Genomic DNA, 24282 nt, shown 5'->3' with positions numbered 1-24282 from the left:
GCGGCTGTTAAAGGATGAATGGGTAAAAAGCGAAAGTTTGATTCAAACTAGACTAGTTTGAATTTTGGAATTAGCTGCTAGTGAACCGAAAGTACTTTGAAGTTCGAAAGAAAAAAGACTTCATACCTACTCGTATTTTTGAATAAAATTCTATTAATTTACTAAATGGGTAACAATTTATTTTATTTCTATGCCAATTTATGCAAACGGCCAGCTATTTATATTATGCGGTAAATAAATTTAAAATTGCCACTCAAAGAGCAAGCAAGCTATCGATTCTCGATAATCGAAATTCTTTTATTATTTTTACGCTACATTTTTTTCTCTTCAAGTAATAATTTAAAATAATCCTGATTTATTAACTTAACTATAAAACCTTTTTCTTCAGTATTTAGTCAATTTTTATTTTCATAAGATGATAATTCAATTCATCGACAACGCTTATTAACAACACTATAAATCAGGTACAAGATTGACAGTTACAAAATTACGTTCCGTTCCACTCAAAAAACATACGGAACTTGTTAATCTGTTGAAACACACACTTGTCGGTTTGTCCACCAACCTGGACAGTTGGTAACAGTACTAAAGCCTGTTATGGTCTGAACAGCAAAATATTCAGTACCACTTTGTTATAAAGTAAAATCAGATGATGTGAATAAATTCATAATAATATCGTATGTGCTTGATTTCGTAGCTTATCCGCACACTGCAGACGAAACAGCGCCAACAGTTCGCCCGATGGTTGTTTTTTTTTAAGGAAATGGTGAATTTAATCGAAGTTTTTAGGGTTGTTACGTGTCTCCAATATATCTTCGTTCTAATCAAGCGCCCTATACAACTGTTGGCCGACTAAAAAGTTTGCAATATGCGGATACTCTTAAGGTTATATTATTGAGGAGGTTTTAAGTAAACTAAGTTATATAGGGGGAAAGTTGTATGCATGTATGTTATTGAAGAATTTACATGGAAATTCGAAATGGATTTAGATTATATGACATAGCTGGATTGGAAAGTGTTTACTTTACGTTATCGAGTGCTGACTTTAATAATGCTATAAATATTTGTGAAAGTTGTATATTTTGGTCCTTATTTGATAAGTAAAGGAGCTCGTAAGTTAGTAATAATTGTACATTTATTGATCGATTTGATATTTTAAGGATGTCAGTCCGATATAGACTGTAAAGAGTGCGCTATGTACATACAAGTTCACTTTTTTCGTAGAAATGTTCAAGGTTTCAGCATATTTCGATTCGATCATAAAGAAACATCTATGGAGCCATGTTACAAAAGCTGAATGTTTTGTGGAAGCTAAGTATTTCCTGAATGAAATAATTTTCAAGAATGGAGGGACTACAATTTATGGGTACATACCTTATTATTCGGAAATAGATAAATCCATTGAGTTTTCCTGCTAATAATAACTTTATTGCTAGCTTACAGGCTTATCCTTTTGTGTTAGTAGAAACGAAAATGCATGCTAGTAACAATTGATTATATCTATTATTTTAGACAATAGATTTAAAGGAACTTCACAAAGGTGAATAAGGCAGTTTCTCAAAGAAAAGCTATGAATTCTTCCTTTGTGGAATGATATATAAAAGTACTAGTAAATTCAGTTAGGTAGTTATGTGAGTGCCGCTCAAAGCCTTCCAGTATTGTGTCATTGCGGACCATAACTTGAACCGTTAAGTCTTTCAAGTCGCGATGAATAAACATCAAACAAGAAACATTTGTACACAAACATGTCTGTGTGTTTGTGTGTTCATGTAAACTTGTAGTTCTGAATTCTGTGACTTTTTGTGAAGGTATTTTTCCTTCAGTGTTAGAAATATGAGCAATATGTAGCAATAAAATAATGTTTTGTAGTGATAATTGAACGAGTAAATTGAAAATGTAAAGTATTTCATATTACATTTGAATGCATAAAAATATGACTTATGGATGGTCGGTTTATATGTACTTTGGGCATATGGTTCTGTTTGCTTATAAAACATGAAACATTCAATTAGTCCCATTTAGCAAAATTTATTGCATATATTGCATAAAAAAATAGGGGTGGAGGCACTGAGTGGAAGTCATCCTTGACTTTGTCGAATTTTGTCTAGACAAAAGACTGTGCGTGCGAGTCCAATTGTGTGTCAAATTAAAAAAGTAGAGTACTAGTGCTTGAACGGTACCCATCTTCGTTAATAAATCCGTGGGGCCATAAAATTGCAATGTTACGCCACTTATGACCGGATAAATGAATAAATGTAAAAAATGTAAGATCTATTTACATATGTTTGTATAAAACTTTTGGGATTTTAAAATAAAAAAACCTATGTATTGAGCATAAATTTCGAAAAATGTGAGGCTGAAAACAATTGTTCTTGAACAACATTATACATATTTTTGGGTAAAATGGCATTTTGACAACTCAAATTTGAGAATGACCTAATGCAGCCCATAATGGCTTGCTCGATAATTTGAAGAATATGATTTTAAAAAACTAACTAAATATAAACTAATTAAACACTTAATAGTTTTCCCACGCTAAAAATTCTATTATTAAGGTCAAGAAAACAATTCTTAACGGTTTCGATAAGCGCAATAAAGACATCAATAAGTATTTGAAGGCAGTATCAAATACCTGCATAAATCCATACAATACTAGAGTTCTTGTGATTGATTAACTACGATTTGTATCGTGTATTTATGTGTGCTCACGCGCCGGTATCTGTAGGCGCGTGCGCGAGAATCTTCGTACCGTTTGTCGAAGCTTTTTCTCAAGTAGTGCGGATGTTTTCAATTTATTTGTGAGTGTATGGAATAATTGAATTGTGTGTAAAATAATTGTGTATGATAATAACTTTGATATGGGTCATATTTCATTGTTATTTAATTAATAAAACCGTAAAACTTTACTTTTCGTTTGGCTACATAATACCAATATTTTGCAAGATTGACACACTCATTTATTACTTCATTTATATGATAAATTTTCACAAGCTCGTAGTGAAGAAAAAGTAGGTATAAGTAATAGGTAAAGCAACTTAAATGTTCTTTTAAATAGTAATAACTATGTAGGTTACAATGCACAAAACATTGTTATACACTACTTACCTAAGCGATTAAGTGCTAATTCTATATGCTATACAAAGAATGGTCTACCGTTGATTGTAAAGGTTTTGCTACCATCAATTCATACATAGCCAACGGTCCCAAGGCCACACCCAGAGAAACTTGAGAGATATCTGCCAACAAAAAGGGAACAAAAACATATCAAGCGGGGCCAGTAATAATGTCATCATTCCTGTTTAATGATCAGGCTGTGGTTTGTTTTACTCGGTTATAAGAACTTACCACTAATGTGAGATGAAATAACCGAGAGTTTTGTAATTATATGCAGCTTACCAACTTGTCGCGTTTGAGTCATCGCTGTTTCAAAATTATAGCTCCATTTTCTGTATTTATGAACTTCCATAATGAACAATCTCCAAGCTGTTTCTGAATAATTTTACTCATGAGACAAACCTTTTAATATGTCCATTTTCATCTGAGCGTCACATTCAGGATCCCTTTGTTAGCCATTGCTGGATACCACACAATATATCCATAATGCAGTCGTTATCTTTTTCAGTAACTATTTCCAGTAACACGATGATTTATAAACACTCGACTCTTTCTGTGCACGCCAGTGTGCTTCTTTAAACTGCTTCTATGCAGAATTTTCGTTATTCATATGTTTTATGTTTGCGTAAATCATTCGTATGAAAATTATGTACATACCTATCTGCCTTTAAGAACTTCCTATAATTTCCTCTTTGTTTTCCTACAAAATCATACATCAAACTATGAACAAACAAAGCTACATTAGTTCAAGTCTAGTGTACGTGAATTTGATAAATTCCTGGATTCTAGCTAATGGTGATAAAATTGGAACTCACTTCCGCGTCTTTAGTAGGGTTGTCGCGAAACGTGTTTGCAATTAAAACTTGAGAAAATTGAATTTATTAGAGATGTCTGTCCTTTCTTGGATCTGATATCGATTGGAAGTATTGACTTCGAATCCCGGAAAGGTGTGGGGAAACTGGATTGCTGCGAATAATTATTTAGCTTCAGAAAATGAATTAGGTATCGTCAGATAACCTTACTTGTACTTTGATGATGAAACATTAACCGTCTTACCACAAAAACTTTTAAACGTCAGTTTATGCCTTGTCTAAAAAAATGTCAAATTATGACGTTGACATATGGTTCATTTTGCAGCCAAAATTTTATTAGACAAGTGTAAAACAGGGTTTAAAGTTTTTGTAGTAAGGCCCTAAGTTTATAACGACATATCTACCAATCACGACGATTTTTTTAGTTTATTTACATCAACTTTTGAAGCTTAACGATATTTTTATATAAATATGTCTTCAAAAGCATCATTAGCAGTCATTTCGCAAATTACTCGGTGCTTGAATGTCGATATTTCTTTTTTTAATCTCTCACATCCCTAATAGTGTCGTGGACGCGCAGACGCGTAAAAAATGGCGGGAGTTAAGCACACACGTGCGATGGACATCGATCGATGCAATTATATCGAATACTTTTCAGCTTACACGTTGATAGTGATATATCTTGTAGGTACATATGGTTAAAAAATAAATTGGTGAAGAATTAAAGCAGGATAACTAAGTGGTTGGTCGTGGAGAAAAAAACCCTACTTTTTACTATACGGTCTTAGCAGCTCTTTTTGTTAAAGCACTGAAAAATAGTAATACATCGGTCAGTCGTTTATTAAAATTATAATTAACTAGCTTTTGCCCGCGGCTTCGCTCCCGTCAACTGACTTCTCTACTTTACCCTATAACAAACACAACAAAAAAAGAATAAGCCAAATTGGTCCAGGCGTTGTTGAGTTATGCGCTTACCAACACATTTTGCGATTCATTTTTATATAATAGATACTAAGATACCTTTGACCTGAAACTCATAAAAAAAATCTGTTTTATATCTTGCGTACATTGAATAGCTCTACATACTTAGTTTACGATATTATTATAATATAATTCATGCTTATAGTAGATCTGTAACGCCAGATACAAAGCGAATATAAAATATATTCATGTTTTGTAACCGCTAACCATGGCTGGAATCCGCTCGCACCTCACCCCATACGTTGTGGTTTTACATAGAAAATAGACAAATACTATCCACGCCTTTATGTTGTTTCGCTTGTATTTCTAATAATAATGTAGAAAATATTGTCAGTTGCGCTTTTTCTATAAAAAAGAAAAAATGGTTCCACTTCAGATTATATATAATCGTCAATTTTGCAATAATCCTCATTAATATTATAAATGCAATAGTCCCGTCTTTCTGTCCTTCTGTCGCGCTGTAACGCCAAAATTACTGAACCGATTTATGTAAATATTTGTGATGCATATAGTCCAATTAGAGATTATTTAGTTTAAATAAATCTGCTTCTAATAAAACCTCTACGAAGCGACAAATTCGCATTCCACTCTTATAAATGTATCATATACACATAAAAAAACAGCCCAAATAAAAGTCCTATACAAGTGATATGAACACATAACATTAAGTGCGGACAGGCTACCCGTATTGGATTACACACACACAGGCTTGGAACAAACAAATTACGGCGGAGCGTATTGAGTACGCTCATTGAAAGCTATCCACACTGTTCACGCCTCGAGGAGTTGCATCTTCATATTTATGGCTACTGACTGGTGATCAGTGGATGAAGTGCCAGGTTAGTGCGAAACTGCAAATTTTCGTTCAGAAATGAACGGGGTATTTGTTAGTTTGAAGCAATGTTGCACTTGAGTGAGATGGAGAGATTTGTAATGTCTTCATTGCAAAGGTGACCCCGAAGACTGCTACTTTGTATTATTTTTACAAGGGGTCAAGTATTTCTCTGAACAAAACTGAACGTTTTCTAATACATTTTTATTTTATTTATATAAATCTAAAACACTAGGGGTACACACCATACCACCACACATAAATAAATTCTAACTGTTACTCCCGACTTCCACGTCATAAACATTTCACAAATACACCGTAACATACCTTCGATACACTTTTCAACCAACAAACGATCTTAGCTCATAAAAGTAATACAGGCGATTACGATCGTCGTTAGAGTCTGCGCATACGTCGGTCGCCGCAGGCATCCCGGCCGATTTGATCCTGCGGGATATTTACCGTTTGCATTCCGAACGCCATTGCTGTTACACATAGCCCATCATAGACGCCAATGGCAGATATAATTGGCGGTTAAAAATATTTGAAGTTGGTGTTCTAGAACATGAATTTAAAAAGTAGGTACCTACTGGCTGGATTTAACTGGATCGATAAAAAAGGTTTTATGCGGTTTTTATAGACGGACTCGTGTAAGGGCTGATTACAGTACTTGGATGGCATTTCCGTGATCGAGACGCCATTTGTTACAGTTTTTATTTACTTGTTCTACTCGTTTAAGCTTAATGCGAAACTTACAAAAGGTACACTAATTGCCTGGCTGATACATGACTTGCCTTCTAAGTTTATAATAGACGGAACGACATCAAAGACAACGCTATGAGCAACTTCACTAATCTGAAAGCTAAATCCCTATCTCCTTACACTGCTAATGACCACCTTATTCGTCAATTACTTACCTAGTCGAAGATGAGTAGGTACAGATGAATAAATAAGACATTGATCTATGAAAACACACTCTGATTTTGATCTATGAAAACCTAGAAATACCACGCGTAGGTGCTAAGACTATATTAATGATCACAATTATTTTCAAACTTATTGATCACGTGATTTCTACCCGTAATCACTTCACCGGATACGTTCGCGATACGATTTACATTTATCGTCCGTCTAGAATTATCGTCGCCATCAAACATAAGGTCTAATTACAAACGCTTAACGATATTATTAATTTATTCATAAAATATTGACGGCGACTAACTTTCATGATAACCAAGCTATAAAGGAGCCCTCAAATTACAGGTTCAGCGGTTTGAACGGATGTATCTCATTGTATATGACAGTAGTGAAAGATTCTTGGAATATCAGGTAATACATAAAATAAAGATTGTAAAAAAGATGTTTTTAATAAGGGTCCAATCTAAGTTTTCCTTTAAATTTAACTTTTTACTACTTCGAAGTTTTAAGAAAGATAATATGGATTAGTTTTTTACTGACGTTAATGACTACGCAATTTAAGACCAGATTAGATTCTTCCTCTATTCAAAAAGGTTTATGCTCTATAGAAAAAAAATGATGAGTTTAATGAAACAACAATTATAAAGTCTCATCAAAAATTCTAATATTTTTAAAGTTATATCTGTAACAACGATTATGTATGTAGCTATTAACACAAATAATGATAACAATTATAAATGTAAAAAAAGACTATTTATTTTAAAGGCTTATAACTGTAATTTTTTACGTCAAATTAAGTTCTCAAATGTATTTTTAATTATGTTTAGGAAACAGTGCAGAAAGTAATTTGTGCGTCGAATTCTAAATAAGGAACCAAGTTGTTCACTAATTCACAGATATCTAACTAAAGTTTATGCTCTAGTGATTAAAATAATTGCCAACAAATATTATATTAAAAACCCATATCAAACAAAAGTAGTCCTTAAATGTGATACCAATAAGTCCATTATGCATTACTTACTTCAAACTTATCACGAAAATTCCGAGCAAACCGTGCATTATAAAGAAATTCGTTTTTTACATAAACACAATAAAAAGTTGGGATGGTAAAAAAGAGCGTTTTCACACTAGAGATTATTTTACTGTTAACATCAATCATAAAGTCGTTTTAGTGTAAAATATTCGGAAGATTGCGGTCGCATTATCGCATACATTTTCTCTTTACTCGGAACGAGATACTCGTACATTCCTATTACGTGTTCTTATGTGTTTATTTAAGAGACTTGACATTTTTATATGAAACGATCTTCAGTTTTAGATTTTATGCTAATATAATTAAAATTAGATAAACGTTTGCACGGTTGACTATAAAACGGAATTTATAATACATACTAATACATACATGAACGAAGCTAGTCTGACGAAGGTAGCAATCAAATTAAGCTGGAGTTAAAATATTTTTGGTGTTCCTAAACTAAGAAATGTTTGGAATGAAAGTGAAACAGACAGTATTGTTATAAAAACTGACGATATAAATTCAAAGCGCAATTGGTGCAAGAAACTGCATTCCCAATAGATGCCATTAACAGATGCTTCTTGCACCTTGACAATAACGGGCTCCACAATCGTGACCAGTCACCGAAGCCAATAGCTCGCCAGAGACAATACTCTGAAACTAAGTGAATAGACCGCGGGTAATCAATCATAACAGTAAGCTAAAACAAAGGCAAACAACTCGATCTCGTTATGGCATTTTACAATTATTTCCAAGAATTTTGCTATGAAAATTACGGTTTACAGAACTAGTTTATGGAAGACTTGGTTTCAACCGCGGTTTCACCTGCGTCCTGAGGGATACTGCTTGTACTAGGATAAATAGTAGCCTACCTTTTAATTTGATGTAAGTGTAAGCTATATTACTCCAAATTTTTATTAGTTCCGTTCAGCCGTTAAAACATGATTGGGGGACAAACACCCTAACATCTAAATCAAACCCATAACACTGACATTTAAAAAATAAAAGTCACATCTTATGTGTTATCAAACAATTTGAAAAACTACTTACAAACAAAATCATATTAGTACGATTATCAAACATTGTAATTGACTGAACAGCTGTCTGATTTGTAAATAATTAAAAGAATAGTGTAGCTTGATTGATGTGGCACGGTTGACACTCTGGCTAATTGACACGTCGGAAATAACCGTGACGACTGATAGCATACGAAACATATGACTTACACAATTTGCTGTGTTTTCTTTCAATCAATTTGCTGTGATAAGCATGTTGAATTATATGGTCCTTACTTACCAGTAAGTCAAAATATCTGTACTTAAAATACTTAACGATTTTTCCCATAAATTATAAGGTATCAATCGCATACAAAATTGTGAACGTGCGTTGTACGAATATTAGCACTAATTTGGCGTTCAATTTAGTCTTCAAGCTGACGTATAACCATTGTAAAACATGCATGAGAATCATTTTTTGACCACAAAATATTACTGACAAAAGCACCACCGGATATGTTCAGTCAAACTGTCACTCACACGCAGTTTTCGTGTTACTCTCTATTTATTGTTCTGTCAAAAAAGAGAAAATATAATTAAAAAGAGTTTTGACACTAATTACATCGTTTTCCTTTTCATTTGTTTTGTAGTTATACAACTGTTTTTATTATAATTAAACATCCGTTATTAGTTTGATGGCGCCAAACAAAATTATTAGTCTTTTATTGAGATGTAATCGATCAAATATTGAGTGGTCATTGATTGGCACGAGTATTATATGATACACAATACAAGCTTATTGATCACGATAATGTCGGAATCACGAACATCGGATGGGCTTCACTTCACCGTATTGGAGTGAATAAACAGCTGACGGCTGATTAATGATATTTTCTAATTGCTTCACATCGGCCACTTCCTGTAGAAAGAGATCGCATTGTTCAACAAAACTACTTACATACAATTTAACTATGATTATGTGGCTTTCGGCGAAAGCGAAGGCCGAATTTGTATTATTTTATATTTTTTGCATACATAAGTGATGGATTGTCTGTATGCATCTCGTCTGAGCGATTACGTATATGCTCGTGTTTAAAAAACTGTTGATTAATATTTATCAGGATTTAATTGATCTGTTTTCATTGCTCATCGGTATCAGATTGCACACGCGACCACTAACGTCGGCAGATGGTTAGATAGAAATAATTTAATGAAGTTTTTCTGCGGTGATCAGCATGACTTGGTCATGTTGTGTTAGGCCCCGTACGTTATACATTGCTGCTTACGTTTTTGTAACAGATTTATTACCGGTACCGATAATAGAGACGCCAGCGTAACATGCAATTTCCTCGTCTCGGTTATGGTATAAATAAATCTAGACTTGTTAAAACAGTAATTATATTAATAAATGTTCTTATTAACATAATATAATTTGTGGTTAGTAATTTCTATCATAAAACATGTTTTTGTTTAACAAGATATAATTTACAGCTTTAAAGTTTTGTTACGACATGCTACTTACAACAAGATATGTATGAAATGGCTGTTACATTTTTTATGGAGTGTCAAAGATGAATATTTAATAGGCTGGGAGTTGGGATGCGAGATAAATAACCGAATTATGTTATTAGAGTAATTTATCGAGCCCTCGGAGGCACTATTTCGAAGGTTTATTGCGACACTGGTCGATAAAACTCGATAAATCATAATAGTTGAGTGTTGAGGGTCGGGAGAGACTGTTCCCGCCTAATGTAGCGACGGGCTACGGAACAAACAAGTGAGGCCAATTAAAATACTTCACATCACTTATATTGTGAATTATTACAGCGTAAATCATAGAAAAGTCACGAAGGTGAAATTATCTCCAATCAATATTAATGAGCAGTTTTTTTGTGATCGATATTATAATGCGAGGTGTCTGGCGGAACACGTGTGTGGAATATAACGTGTGACATCGTTCCGGGTCACACGCCGGTAACAATTACAATGAATTTTGCTGCCCGTGAATTTTCTACACTAAACTATGTGACCCAGAATCGCAATCATTTGTGTCAAGATCAAGAATACAGTAAAGTTTATTCGAATTCAAGACAAACGTACTCATCGTGGTTAATTTGCGCGTAATTATGAAATGGATGCTATCAACATGTTCAAACCACAGCTGCTTAATTAAACCTGGTAAGACGAGACAACTCGACAATCGATTAAAATTACGATATCGAACACACGATATTAAGCAGATAATTGTAATTAAGCTGTAATTATTAAACGCACGCAAACATTTAGTTTGGGAGCCACGCTAACCGATTCATAATCCGCTCTGTTTGGGTTCAGTTGATCCTGACGCCGCGTGATCTCGAAATTAAACTGACCGAATAAAATGCGCATTAGCAAGTCAGCTAGCATTTCGTTCAAGTCATTATAACTGCGCATGCGTACGCAAACCCGGGGAGCGTTACCGCCGACCACTGTGCAAAAACTGTAAACTACCGCAGAATGCTAATCTAGCAATTAACATTAGCTGCCTTGAAATGTATCTCTGTTAGATGTATCTTTTTAAGTTCACACACATTTAATTGCGCGGTAATTTCTCTTATTTCCATCTGATTAGGCGATTTATTCGGTTCCCTGGTAATAAGCTATTGTCTAATAGTGTTGTTCTGTTTCAGATCTCGAGATAACGGGCGTCAAGGTGAGAGTCAGTTTTCTACTGCGATTGGACACATTATTCCGAAGTGATAAAGTTTTTGGAATGAATTCTATGTAAATGCGCTTGTAAACACGTTAATGCTAATGTGTTTTGGAGATACGCTTTTTTATTTTTTTCTTAAGAACACTTGTAGATTTTATACGGATAGTGAGTTAAGTAGATCGTTCTTTTAATAATCCCACTAATGATGTAGATATGTAGGTACATAATTGTATAAGCAGTCATAAGAAATATAGGTATGTGAAGAAAGTGTAACACAAATGTACGGTACCCATAACAGACTGGTAGTTGTAGGTTCACAGTTTTACAGATATCCTTCAGCTGTTACGATACTTGGAACAGGGTACCATAACCACAAAGTACATTAAAATGCCATAAGCGCATGAGCACACTGCCGGTTTCCTACCACTGCATCCATTTTTTTAACTCGACACTACACCACACAAGTACATTATTACAAAATACTAACGGTAATACATATAATAGCGGGTTCATGTAAGTAGGCGTGTACACTAATCTTAATTTTGATAAATGGCTTCCAAGCTTCGTCTAAATTATTTTTTGTTTGGCACCAGTCAAAACAAACTCACGCAATATCGAGATACAGCCTTTGGTTAATGAAACGATTAAATCTTAATCGATGATGGTTTGATATTGATTTTGTGATAATTGTAATTTATTGTTCAAAATGTTTTATCTGGCTATTTCATGAGTAGGTACTTATTTTTGGTAAAATAATGGTGGGAATCATAGTACCGGGGAGCCTGTAAAGCATTTGGGTAAACACAGAATTTCTTTTTAGTTTTATTTTTTACAAAACCTGCCAGTAACTTTTTTTTTTTATTTCGTGTATCGAACTCTTGTGTGAACTTTCTTTTCAATGATCAGTGAATGAAACCTTCATGCTGTATTTAAATGGATGGCCCATTCAAACTCAGAAAGGTTTAAAAATCGAACGGTCTTTTAAGAAAGTGTTAATAAAATAGCCTGTCACATTACGGCCTTTACCTTTAAATTACTTAAAGCAAAAACAAGACGGCTTATTAAAACCTTATTGAATCTTAATTGAAAGATCATTAAATGTTCTTGTACTACATGAGTGTGGGCTTTACTTAATTACGCTGTTAGTGATTCTATCTCCTATCTTCTCTATGGCCAATAAAGTAACCATAGACAATAATTTTACCAAACAGGTCCTACTCAAAATCGTGGCTTATTTATGCGGATTGTTTTTGTGTCACAGTCAACAGTTATAATCCGCGAATACATTGACCAGTTGTGAACTCTGACGGCACGTAGGACGATAGCTTCCTACTCGGCATTCGTAGATATTAATGATTTTATTATAATTCCTGCGAAGCGTCATTCGTTAAACTCCATTTAGCATGGAAGCTGTATGTACGTCAAGATTAGATTATTTATCTGATATAACGATTTATGTACTCAAGTTATTAATTATTTATACATTTGTCATAACGACTGATGTTGTATATGGATTGTAATTTTATATAGAGGTTAGGCAGATTTGCATCTTAATATTCTTATGATTCATACGTTATTTATTATGAAGGTTTTATTATGGTGAACGAGGTTGCTTGGTTGTCATTAGGTTTCAAACAAAAGATATAGGTATACTGTAGTTATGACCAACGTTGTAAATATCTGAATATTAGTTCTGGGACCTATTAATCAAAACTTTTAAGAATTTGGTTTTAATAGTGGCTTATGGCACGATGCTTTTTGAAGCATGAGCCCAGTGTGATTACTTGATAGAACTTTCCAATTAGGGGCGAAATAAAAAAATGGTCCATATTTTACACAAAGTGGTACAAAAACCTCACAGAAATATTAGCTTCAGATCGCGAATAAAGATGGAAAGTGAGAGTTATAGCACCTTATTTTAAGATTCTAAAAATAAGTGAATTAAACGCCTACTTACAAGAACACTTCTATCGCATTTAAATCTCTACAGCAAAATACTATTTTAAAAGCCTCACGAGAATTTTTAAAAGCAGACACAAATTACACTGCGCCGATTAATAGTGGTTGTCACTAAACTGTCTCAATCTACGCCTATTAAGCTTCGCGTAATAACTGCTGCGCCGGAGTCGATTATTTTCCGGACACTCCTGCGCACTCTAATGATACGAGTAGGATAAGATTATAAAGATGAATGTCCATTGTGACTACGTAGTTGAGTGTTCGAATAAAATAAATGAGCATCGATTAAATTAGTCGCTACTTGTTTTGTTGACTCGATTCGATTTATTGATATCGATAATTAGGTGTGGTGAGCTCACGACGGTGAATGTTAATGCCCTGCTCTTGGGTGTTAATGTTTTTTTATATGCGATGTCGAGTTAGTTGCAAATGATGTGCTTGCTGGGCAAACGCTGTCGGTTATTTAAAAATGGAAAAACTTAGGAAGGAAAATCAATAAAAAGTTTTCTTACAGCCTTTGGGTGTCCCTATTTTATCTTTATTTGTGTTCTTCTGTCTTTATTGTATAGTTTGCAATATGTGGTAGTTAGGATGGAGAAGTCCTAATAGAAACGAGACACAATTAATTTTCTAACTAATCTCGATAGCATTGACTGTTTACCCCAACTAGCCTAAAGGCATCAATTGAATGAAAACTCAGAATGGATGGCTTGCAATAATCTATCCGGATCTCTCTCCTTTAATAAATGGTTCCCTAATTAATTATGTACCAGCTATTTAATCTGAGATCTCCATGTTTGATTTTAAAGGATTGCGCAGGAAATGATACATTTATCATTCAATAGAATTGGAAGTGTTTGTAGGTTATTAGTTGTAAGTATGCCAATAAATTATTTATAATTACTATTCATGTTTATATATGAGTGGAACAGAATAGCTACTGTATTTTTATGTTTAATTCTATTTTAATTCGATTTCTAAATACATTTTATATGAATATTTGTAAAGTAGAAACAGTGCAATTGATTTAATTGAAAGCCTTTTATGTCTTTTGTCACTAGAAAACAATAATGCACAGTCACGTAGTAAATTAATTGATGCTTTTCTCAAGTGACCGAGGTTAGTAGGACTAGGTAACTGTTTAAGGAGACGTCAGAATGGTCACGCAAATACTTAAATGTGAAATGGGTTCCAATATGTGACTTATTATTACTGAGAGATATAAATTACTGCACGTATGATGGTCGTTGAAAATGCATAGCTCTAATTGAAGATCGTTCCCCTCGATAACAGAATAAAGACTAATTGGTTGCCTAGTTCCATACCTGATGTATGTACCTATTAGTTTATTTCATTGAATATTCAATGATTTACAAACTGCAACGCTAAATCGAAATGAAAATGTCCTATCTAGTACATTTGCAGCAATAACTCTCTATGGTGACAACAGTCGTGGTCGTCTATATAATTCCGTGTCACTCGTGTTATAAAACACGCGTGGAAGTGCGCGACCGCAACATAATATCAATTCAACTGCCTCGTAATATTTTGTAGCAACACTACCTCTTTCAATTTTAAACTTATTTTATTTTTATTACGGGAAATATTTACGAGTGTGTTTGCAGCATAGAGTTGTCAGGCGTTCAAAGCCTTGGGGTATAAATCAAAGTGTGACGTAACAATGGCGGACTAGAGATGTCCCAACACGCCCTGCAGCCCGTTACATGGTGAGGCGGAGCTCCGCGTGGTTTTAATCTATGCGCTGTTAGGACAATGTACACCGGTATTGTGTTAGGACTGTTTTGACGTTTATTCTGTTTGTTTGCAGCCGCCAAGGTGTTATTATGTCCGCGACAAGCCTAGCCATGATGTATCGTTTGTTCCACCTGGCTTTTATGCGCAATTTCTCCCTGGGTGGCTGGTTTTGACACTAGTGATGTATGCGTTAACTTTCTCGATGATCTCCGGGTTTGAGATCACCCCGCGAATTCCTGGAGTAAAACCGTGTGCGGTTTGGCCCAGTTCCGTTTGCTCGACGCGTCGTTTTGTTAACTTTTTTCACGATCTCCAATGTCAGATGACGTCATTGTTTGTTCGTGATAAAAAAGTGCGAGACAAAAAATGAAAGAAAGTTGAAAACCAATTGTGGTGACGTGCCTCGTGACATTAACCTTCCGTCTAGTTGAAGCATTTCAAAAAAGAGCTCACGGTATTCGCATTTCGATCTTGTTCCTCGATTAAAAGATGTCTCGAAGTTTAATCAGCTCACCACTAACCCGAAAACCGATTGTCCTGTAAATTAAACACACGTAGAGGCTGATTAAATATTCAGGGAGCCTTTAACGAACCGGACACCGGCGCTCATTATGCCCCAACAAGCGTAACCGACTGCACAAAAGCTCGCTAACATAATGATCGTTTTTCTACCACTTTCTTCCAAGTAAAAAGTGCACAATTTATTGGACGGTAAAAAAGTCATTAAAAAACCTAACTTAATTGTCACGGCTGTCGGCGCGACGTCGCACGCCGGCCGTCGCCCGCGCAGCCGCCGACGTCGATTATGTACTATTGTAACAGTTTTTTTTTAACAAATTGGTCTCTTGCTTCTTTTACACAATTTCGGTTTCGCTTTCACTAGAATGTGTATTACTGTTCATTGTATTGATTAAACAAATTGCAATTTGATTTGCGGTTGCGGTGATACGAATTAATGTATATTAAGACTTTTTTGACGTTTTGTATGAAAGCTGAAAGCCCTAGTTTCTTTAGTCGTTTAAGAAGGAAATCATTAAAGTGGTTGTACGATGTATTTTATTCTGAATTCTTCAGTTGGTTAATTAATCTTTTATGAATGAGATGGATAGCATTCCTCATTGCTATTCTCCCATGGTGTTTCCATCATTGAATTAGTTACGTAACCGTCAATCTCGGGTCATGTTCTAAGTGGGTTATTGGAGGGTACTGTAGCTGAGTCATCCCTGTCATTGTGATGACTGGAAGGTGCAGAAGCAAGGCTTATTGAGTAACGTTGCACTGGCTGCACTGAGAAAATATAAAGGGTCAATGACCTGATGATTAGATGATAGTGATTATGAAGCTTAATCACAGGTTTGGAGGTAAAATTGAGTAAAGATCTTGGTGGGAAAGACTTTGAGAGATTTTAGTCCCGATAAGTTTTCTAAAAAAAAATATGGGGTATAACTTATGTTACATTTCAGATACTTATGCTACAGCATCGATCCAATTTATTTACTCTTAATAACTAGAAAAAGTTCAAAATATCAAATGTCACTGCCACACTTTCGAAAAATTTGGACAAATTGACCAATTTCTGTATAGCGAACTTTTTGGTTAAATTAATTAATTAAAACTTTCCTTTTTTTAACAAAATTCTATCCCAATTAATCTTCACGAGCGTGTTCATCTATTAGCGCTAAAATAAAAATTAATTAGCGTATCGTGAATAAATTGTTATGCTCAACAGTGTAAATAATACTTTTGGAGGAAAAACATGCGGTTTTATGAATAGTAGCAAAAAACGGCTCATATTTCGCGTTCTCGTAGAAAAAAGTTTGATACAAAAAGCGTAAATAAGAGTAGTACGTTTTTACGTAGTCTGAGGAGCATTGAACTAGGTATAGTAAAAGCTTATGACCTCACGTACATGCAAGAATACAGACTACTATAAATTTAATAGGTACTCTTGTTTTTTATAACCCCCAATCAAGCTACAGAAAATCAAAATTCAAGTTATAACAGTCTAACCGGAAAATTTCGTAAAAAAGTGTCCCAAATATCGTCTTTATTTTAGACCAATAACAGAAATAAAACCAACTTTATCAATGAAGCTCTCCGTTGAATGATCTCTCAAACGCAAAAAAGCCATAAATTTCAATATTTAAATAGAAAACATTACCTTAAGGCACATTTAAATACATCCAAGAAATGTGACGCGACTTACTGAGTGCATTCTCACTGGGCGATTAAAATAATCTGCGGTTGTCGACGATTTGCGTCACAGTAATCACTACCAGTATTCCAATACCCTTCAGACATATCCTACCTTTCTTTTGAGTTTATTTTTTCCAGTAATTTATAGGCGATCTTCAAGTGATATTGCCTCTAACGTAGAAATGTCTAGTCATAGATTTTGAGTTCGCTTTCAACCGTGTAATCACATCATATCGCAAAAAGATGACACAAAGTACGAGACTCAAGTATGCAACTACAGAGCTCAGTACCCTTTTTTCCTTATTGCTATATCGTTACCAGGCTATACACGAGTAAAAGCTGATATTCTGTGCTGTTGCCATGAGCTTAGACCATTGTAGATGCCTCAATAGGTTCCGCAATAGATACCGACTATCAAATGTTTCCAAGCGCGTCTCGAAATAGACACCACACTCTAAATTGACTCTCACTATAGATAAAAACAGGTATTATTGTATTTTCTTGAACCTCTTTCCTTGCATTATTCTGTAAGAGACGCCAATTTAAAAGCAATATAGCATTTGTATTCATAAAACGGCTACCGGACAAGTAACCCTTCATTTAGTTTAATACGCTTCGAACAAAAAATAAAGTTGTGAATGAGAAATCATAAATCAATGAAAGTGCTAGATTTAAAGAAAATATGATGAAAATGCATAAATCATTTATTTTAAATGATGTATGTCGGTGAGATAATACACGACAGCCGGTGAGACTGACACGTCTTATACAAGGTGTTGTAATAAATCAAGCACTTAATTTGATCTCCTCTGATTCCATGTAACTTGTGAACAGGTTATGATGTAATTTTTATAAACATTCCTCCTGTATATATCTAAGGTAACGAGTATTCTTGTAAAGGAAGCACTTATCACGCGCCTAACGAGCGATATCGGGTAAGCGCTGAACATTTTACAGCGCACATAAAATTTTGCTTTCTTCTGGTTTTAAAATAAACCAAGATTTAAGTTTATTCGGTTTTAATAGATTAGAAGATAAAGGATTATCTCGTCCTTTTATGTATTTTAACCCTTTCTACATAATTAAGCAAGTAAGCAAAGATGTTTGCCAATATTTTCTCTATTTCTCGTTGTGATCACTGCTCCTCCTGTATAATAACTTATTTAATATTTCCTTTCTATTAAATTACATTAAAATCTTACAAAGCTTTAGTAATAACCATCAACTGCAGTGATATTCTCGGTTCATAACACGATCAAACGTAAAAGCAGACGCGATTTCTTACGACATTAAATCAGGTAGCTACTGTTAAGCCGACGAACATAAAATGAACGCATATAGTCATAACTTATAGGGTACCCACATACTGAAGACTTTTTAGTCGGCCGACATTTTATTTATTTATTAAACTTTATTAAACAAAATATTACAAAGTCTTTTGTGTTGAATAAATGGTTTTCCTTTCTTTCTTTCTTCTTCTTAATGCCGTAGGCATTCTTTACAATCAACCATTTTGATCGGGCGCGTGATATGTAAAATGTATGGGAGTACGCATACTACGACGATCAGGTATTTGACCGGTATCAGACCGACACTAAACACTCAAAGTTTTCACGATCAGAATTTTCACTAACATAATTCACTATTTTCTTTCAAATATGCATATCTTTTCCTACGATCGAGGCAACTGTCAGTCGACTAAACTGTCTACAGTGTGCAAATTTAAGTGCAAAACAGCATTAGATAAAACATTTTTTCACAACCCATAAACGTTCTGCCGACAGTAGTTACAGCCTATTTATCGTCCCACTGCTGGGCACAGGCCTCCTCTCACACGGAGAAGGATTGAGCATTAATCACCACGCTTGCTCAATGCGGGTTGGTGATTTCAGACTATATAGTCCAGGTTTCCTCAAGATGTTTTCCTTCACCTTTTTATCAGCCATTGGTGTCTAAGATATACTTAGAAAGTACATACAAACTTAGAAAAGTTGCATTGGTACTTGCCTGACCTGGATTCGAACCCGCACCCTCATACTCGAGAGGTTGGTTCTTTGCCCACTAGGCCACCACGACTTTCTGCCGACAGAATGCATTTAAATTCTGTTGTACGCCATCATTAAAATAGTTACGAGTATTGCATGTCTTTCTTAATTAGTCGGTTGTATCATTGCATCAGCGAGGCTCGCTTGTCATAAATCGTGTTCATACAAATTATAGGGCCGCGGGGAAATAGAATATTATGTGATGCACTGGTTATGATGGATGATGAAATCTATTAATGTTAAGTACCATGGTGACTAGAATGTACATTTCTTTTGTTGAAATAAGATTTTACCTAGATGTATTGTGAATAATTAGGTGCACTGGTGTCGTGAAAATCTTTGTGAAGTCAAAATAAATAAATAATTGGCAGTGCCGTCAACAGAGTGGACCGGAGAAATCAACCATTGTGAAGCTTCCTGTTGATAAAATACAGATAACAATATAATACAGATTAGTACTGCAACGAGCAAACTTTGGCTACTAGGCCATTCACTAAGTATAACTAAGTTACAACTAGTTTATATGAAAACTGGTTCTTGTAACTAACATGAATTATCATAGTTAATATTTCAACTCATGGTTTGTGATTTAACTGGAGAAATAAATCTCATTTTTACTGTGTGCAAATTACTATGTGTAGGAATTGGGTAGGTACGTAAACCTAAGGAGCTCAACCCTTTATTCCCACAGAACTCAACACGAATAAATATGAATAAAAATAAACATTTAAATAGTACCACAGCCTCTCGTAAATAATCTAGGAACATTATTTTCTCGTCACTAGAAGTGTGCGCTTGCGATCATATCTTAAAACGTCTGAATTCAGAAGTGGTGAGTTAAGCAACGATTTGTATCTCGCTACGGTAAGTTTTTACTTCAGCTAAGAGTCAGTATCATGTCGTAGAGTTATAGTAATGGAACTGAGTTTGTTTTAGACGGATGATCGAGATATTTTGCTGGTTTTAAGCGAATGTTTGCGAGTAATAAGGTTTTGATAGAGTAGGTTTAAATATTTTAATCTTAAGCACGTTCTTACTTGTGTAGTCATTTTTAAAGTAAAGGTTTTTGATACATCATAGACGAGGTTGTTTTTTTTTTTAATGATTCTGTCTGTTATCAAAGTTTTGCTTACTTTTAAACTGCAAGCCAACCATCGGGCTAATTATCAGCCTACAGTGTAGGTAGTTTGCAATATGCGGGATCTCTAAAGGTCTGTCATAGCAAACGACATCGACATCTTAAAAATTACATTTGTCATCAACCATCGAAGACTATATTATATCCATTGAAAGGTGTTGAGAATATTATTTAGCATAACAACTTATCTAAAGCATTCTATATAAAATAAACAAGCGACGAAAGGATTTACGATGGCAGTTTTTAATACCTGCTGTGTTTACCTGAAGTTGCGATTCAATTAGCATATAAACGAGTTGTGAAAATAAAAGTGACCACCCTTAGGCTGATAGGACGTATCATGGACCGGGAGCCTGTGGTTGATAGATTGTCATCAAAGTATTAAGGAAAATTTGTTAAATTATTTCTAATTTGATCATTTGTTTCGGGCATCAAAGCCCATCATCATACAATACTATAGGTTTCGAGTTGGTATGGATGACTGACTACTACAAAGTTTGATCGATAGTGGCTTCGGAAAATACTTGATTTTGATTTTGACGATAAAAACGTCGTCGTGTTTTTATTACCTTTATATTTTTCTTTATATTAAAGACTAGCAGTTTTCCTGCTGTGTAATCTGCGTTCCATGGGAACTACTGCCCTTACTAGGATAAAATAGCCTATGATATGACAGTCTATGATACTCGAGACGTGTGTCGCTTTTCAACCATGAAAATTTTGAAAAAAAATAAACGTAGTCAGAATCGCCATAACAAATCTTTGTTAGTCGTCCGTACTATCTTCCAAAGATACTATCGCTCAAACTTGATAGTAAGTCAATCGTTCATGCCCGATGTACCTACAAAAAAACCGGCCAAGTGCGAGTCGGACTCGTGCACGAAGGGTTCCGTAAATTACAGTTAAATCAACCTATCTCAAAAACTATAAGAGATACTTTGATCAAACCAAAAATCGTTGAAAGAGTTAATTAGCATGCATCACCTCTATTTTTTTTAGAATTTTATACACCGTAGTTATAAAAATAGAGGGGGGGGGGACATACTTTTTACGACTTTGAGAGCTGATATCTCAAAAACCGTTCACTTTAAGAAAAATGTTTTTTAGAAAACTTTATATCATTTTAAAAGACCTTTCCATTGATACCCCACACGGGTATGTACATCGAAAAAAAAAATTTCATCCCTCAGTTACATGTATGGGGGGCCCCACCCCCAATTCTTTTTTTTACTATTTAGTGTCATATTTTTGTAGCGGTTCATACAACACATATTCCCATCAAATTTCATCACTGTAGTACTTATAGTTTCCGAGTAAATCGGCTGTGACAGACGGACAGACGGACAGACGGACATGACGAAACTATAAGGGTTCCGTTTTTGCCATTTTGGCTACGGAACCCTAAAAAAGTATTTATATAGTGAAGGTTTGGCGGCTCCAAGCTCTCACAATATCAATATAATCATTCAAGCCCAAGCTATAGACGTGGAACGAGATTAAATTAGATTACAAGTATTTACAATGTGCCTAGTAAGTTGGTTGCTAAGGAGCGTAGTGTTTTGTTTTTCTTTATTGTTTTATGCAGTCGCGTGGAAAGTTTTATTGGGTAGAAATCAAGTGGATTTTAAGATGTGCTTGTTTTGTTTTTGGTACTTACACTCGAAATTATCGGCTTTTGTTTTCGATTTGGTGTTAAATGTGATGTTATTTGAAATAATGGAAGTTTCAAGAAAGCTTTATATTATTCATCTGCTCATCAAAAAGACAAGTATATACGTGTTCTTGCACCTACATCATTATTTATTCCTTTATTTCAGGCTCATAGAATTCAGTAGAGCTTTGTATAACTAAAGACAAAAACTATTCTTCCAATAACTAATTTAATTGTAAGGAAATACCAACATACAAGAACTATGATGTCAATACAAAGTATAACACATTTCTCACAAGCTGAACAAGATAATATTTACATCAAATGCCACTAAATCTCATTTGTAAAGAAATATGCGCCGATTTGTCCAACCACTGTAATGCTTTTTACAAATTACATATTTTCTTCAAGCTGAAAAGAGAGGCATATATCTTTTTGCGGTGATTTTATGGCTCTCTTTTTAGCATAGGCCAAAACAATAGTCCTGGCGCCAGGAATAAGGATGGCTAGCTATTTACTTTAAATAAACATCTAAAAAATGAGGCATTTAATGAAAAAAGTAAAGTTTTTGACAATATCTATACTTAAAATAATTTTGAAGAAATTGTTTGTTTGTTTATTTTTAGCCTAAAGCCTCTGAAACTATTGAACTGATTTGAAAAATTCTTTCACTGTAGGAACGCTACACTCTTCCCGAATTATATTTTTAAGTTTTATCGCGGTACGGACAGTAGTTTACAAGGGACTCAAGCGACATAAAATAAGTAAGTTTTGCAGCATTCCAAAGCACATTACTACATTAACTGATAAGTAGCTAAAAACAATTGAATTTTAAGCTACAACAACTTCTATTTAAGATTTATCATCTTAAACTTATTTATTTTTTTAAACACAGATGACAGATATCATTTTGACAGTTCCATTAATACGTCAAATTGATATTACAAACTAGCTGTGCCTTGCGTACCAATGTCACTTTGTTTTTTTTTTGGGCATAGCTATCTTCCCGGGCGTAAGAACAAGTTACCAATATTTCATAATCACAATCCGATGAGTGGATAACACCGTAGAAGATAAGAACTATTTGTTACAACATAATCATTGTTTGTTTATTTACAAATATTAAACGTAGGCTACAAATTGGAGGTGGAAATCGAATTTAAAAAGAGACTAATGCTAATTTGGACCTGGTGAACCTTTTTTGTCTTTGGCAATACCTATCTTATACTGGTATGGGAAGTGGTTTCTTAGGGACTTAGGTGAACCCGCGAAATAGCCACTATCATAACATAAATACAGAATTCATAACACTACAAAGAACAATCACTTCTTAACTTGCAAACGGCTTAACAGATTTTATTATTAATTATTATAAGTAGCTTAGATTTGATTATAGCAGAATTACATACAACCTACTTTTTTATACAGGTTCGAGAAGTCGTTTTTCTAAAAGCGTCTGATATTACTATCGTTAGTCAGTAGTACGCATACTAAAGATGCATTGTACCTACCTATATTAAAAGGACGTGAAATAAAAATCACACCTAAAAAAATAACTCCAAAGCTCCAAATCAGTAACCCGTGTAGCCCAGCCCTATTCTTGCGGCCTGTCTCGCCGACTCGCTGACGCGCGTGCAAACGTGCGGCCGGCAAGTGAAGGCCGCGAGGAGGCCGGTCGATGACCGCGCTATTTACGTACTCACCCTGTACTACCACTGGGTTGGACAGAGGTAAACTGTTCACGTGGATGTAAAAGGGATATATTTTTTAATAATAGGGAGGGAGATGACCTATTTTATTCTCGGATTTTGGGATTTGGGGCTTTGACGTTTCGTAAGAACCGGTACTTAATTAGTCTACGTGTAATAAAACCCTTTAAATGTGGCCTTTGTAGGATGCTACGAAATTAAATCTGCTGCTGTACCACACAATTAAAAAAAAGTGAATATTATCAAGTGACACAGTCTTCATCATCCCCCATAAGCAAGCATATCAAAAAACTAAGAAAGTTCAATTATCTACTCTAATAATCAATTTGATCATCATCCATTTGCCCTTATCCCAATTGTTTCAATCGGCACAATAGTCAATTTGATACATTTTAATTTTACAATGCATCTTCCACTCGCTATAAATCTGTGGTCTAGGATTAACACAACATAATGGCACGTCAACGCCG

General features: G+C 34.6%; 1 protein-coding gene across 1 annotated transcript in view; it reads left to right on the top strand.

The window, feature by feature from the left end:
• The window catches only part of LOC110377735 (uncharacterized), an 87397-nt gene that overhangs the window by 21256 nt on the left and 41859 nt on the right, over positions 1-24282 (top strand). The window contains exon 2 of the mRNA XM_021336733.3: positions 11337-11359. The gene's annotated coding sequence lies outside the window, so the exon portion shown is untranslated. The remainder of the gene's footprint in view (positions 1-11336; positions 11360-24282) is intronic.

Source organism: Helicoverpa armigera, chromosome 2, assembly GCF_030705265.1.
Source record: "Helicoverpa armigera isolate CAAS_96S chromosome 2, ASM3070526v1, whole genome shotgun sequence".
NCBI lineage: Eukaryota > Metazoa > Arthropoda > Insecta > Lepidoptera > Noctuidae > Helicoverpa > Helicoverpa armigera.
Note: the sequence above shows the minus strand (reverse complement) of the source record. Positions and strands in the feature narration are given on the sequence as shown.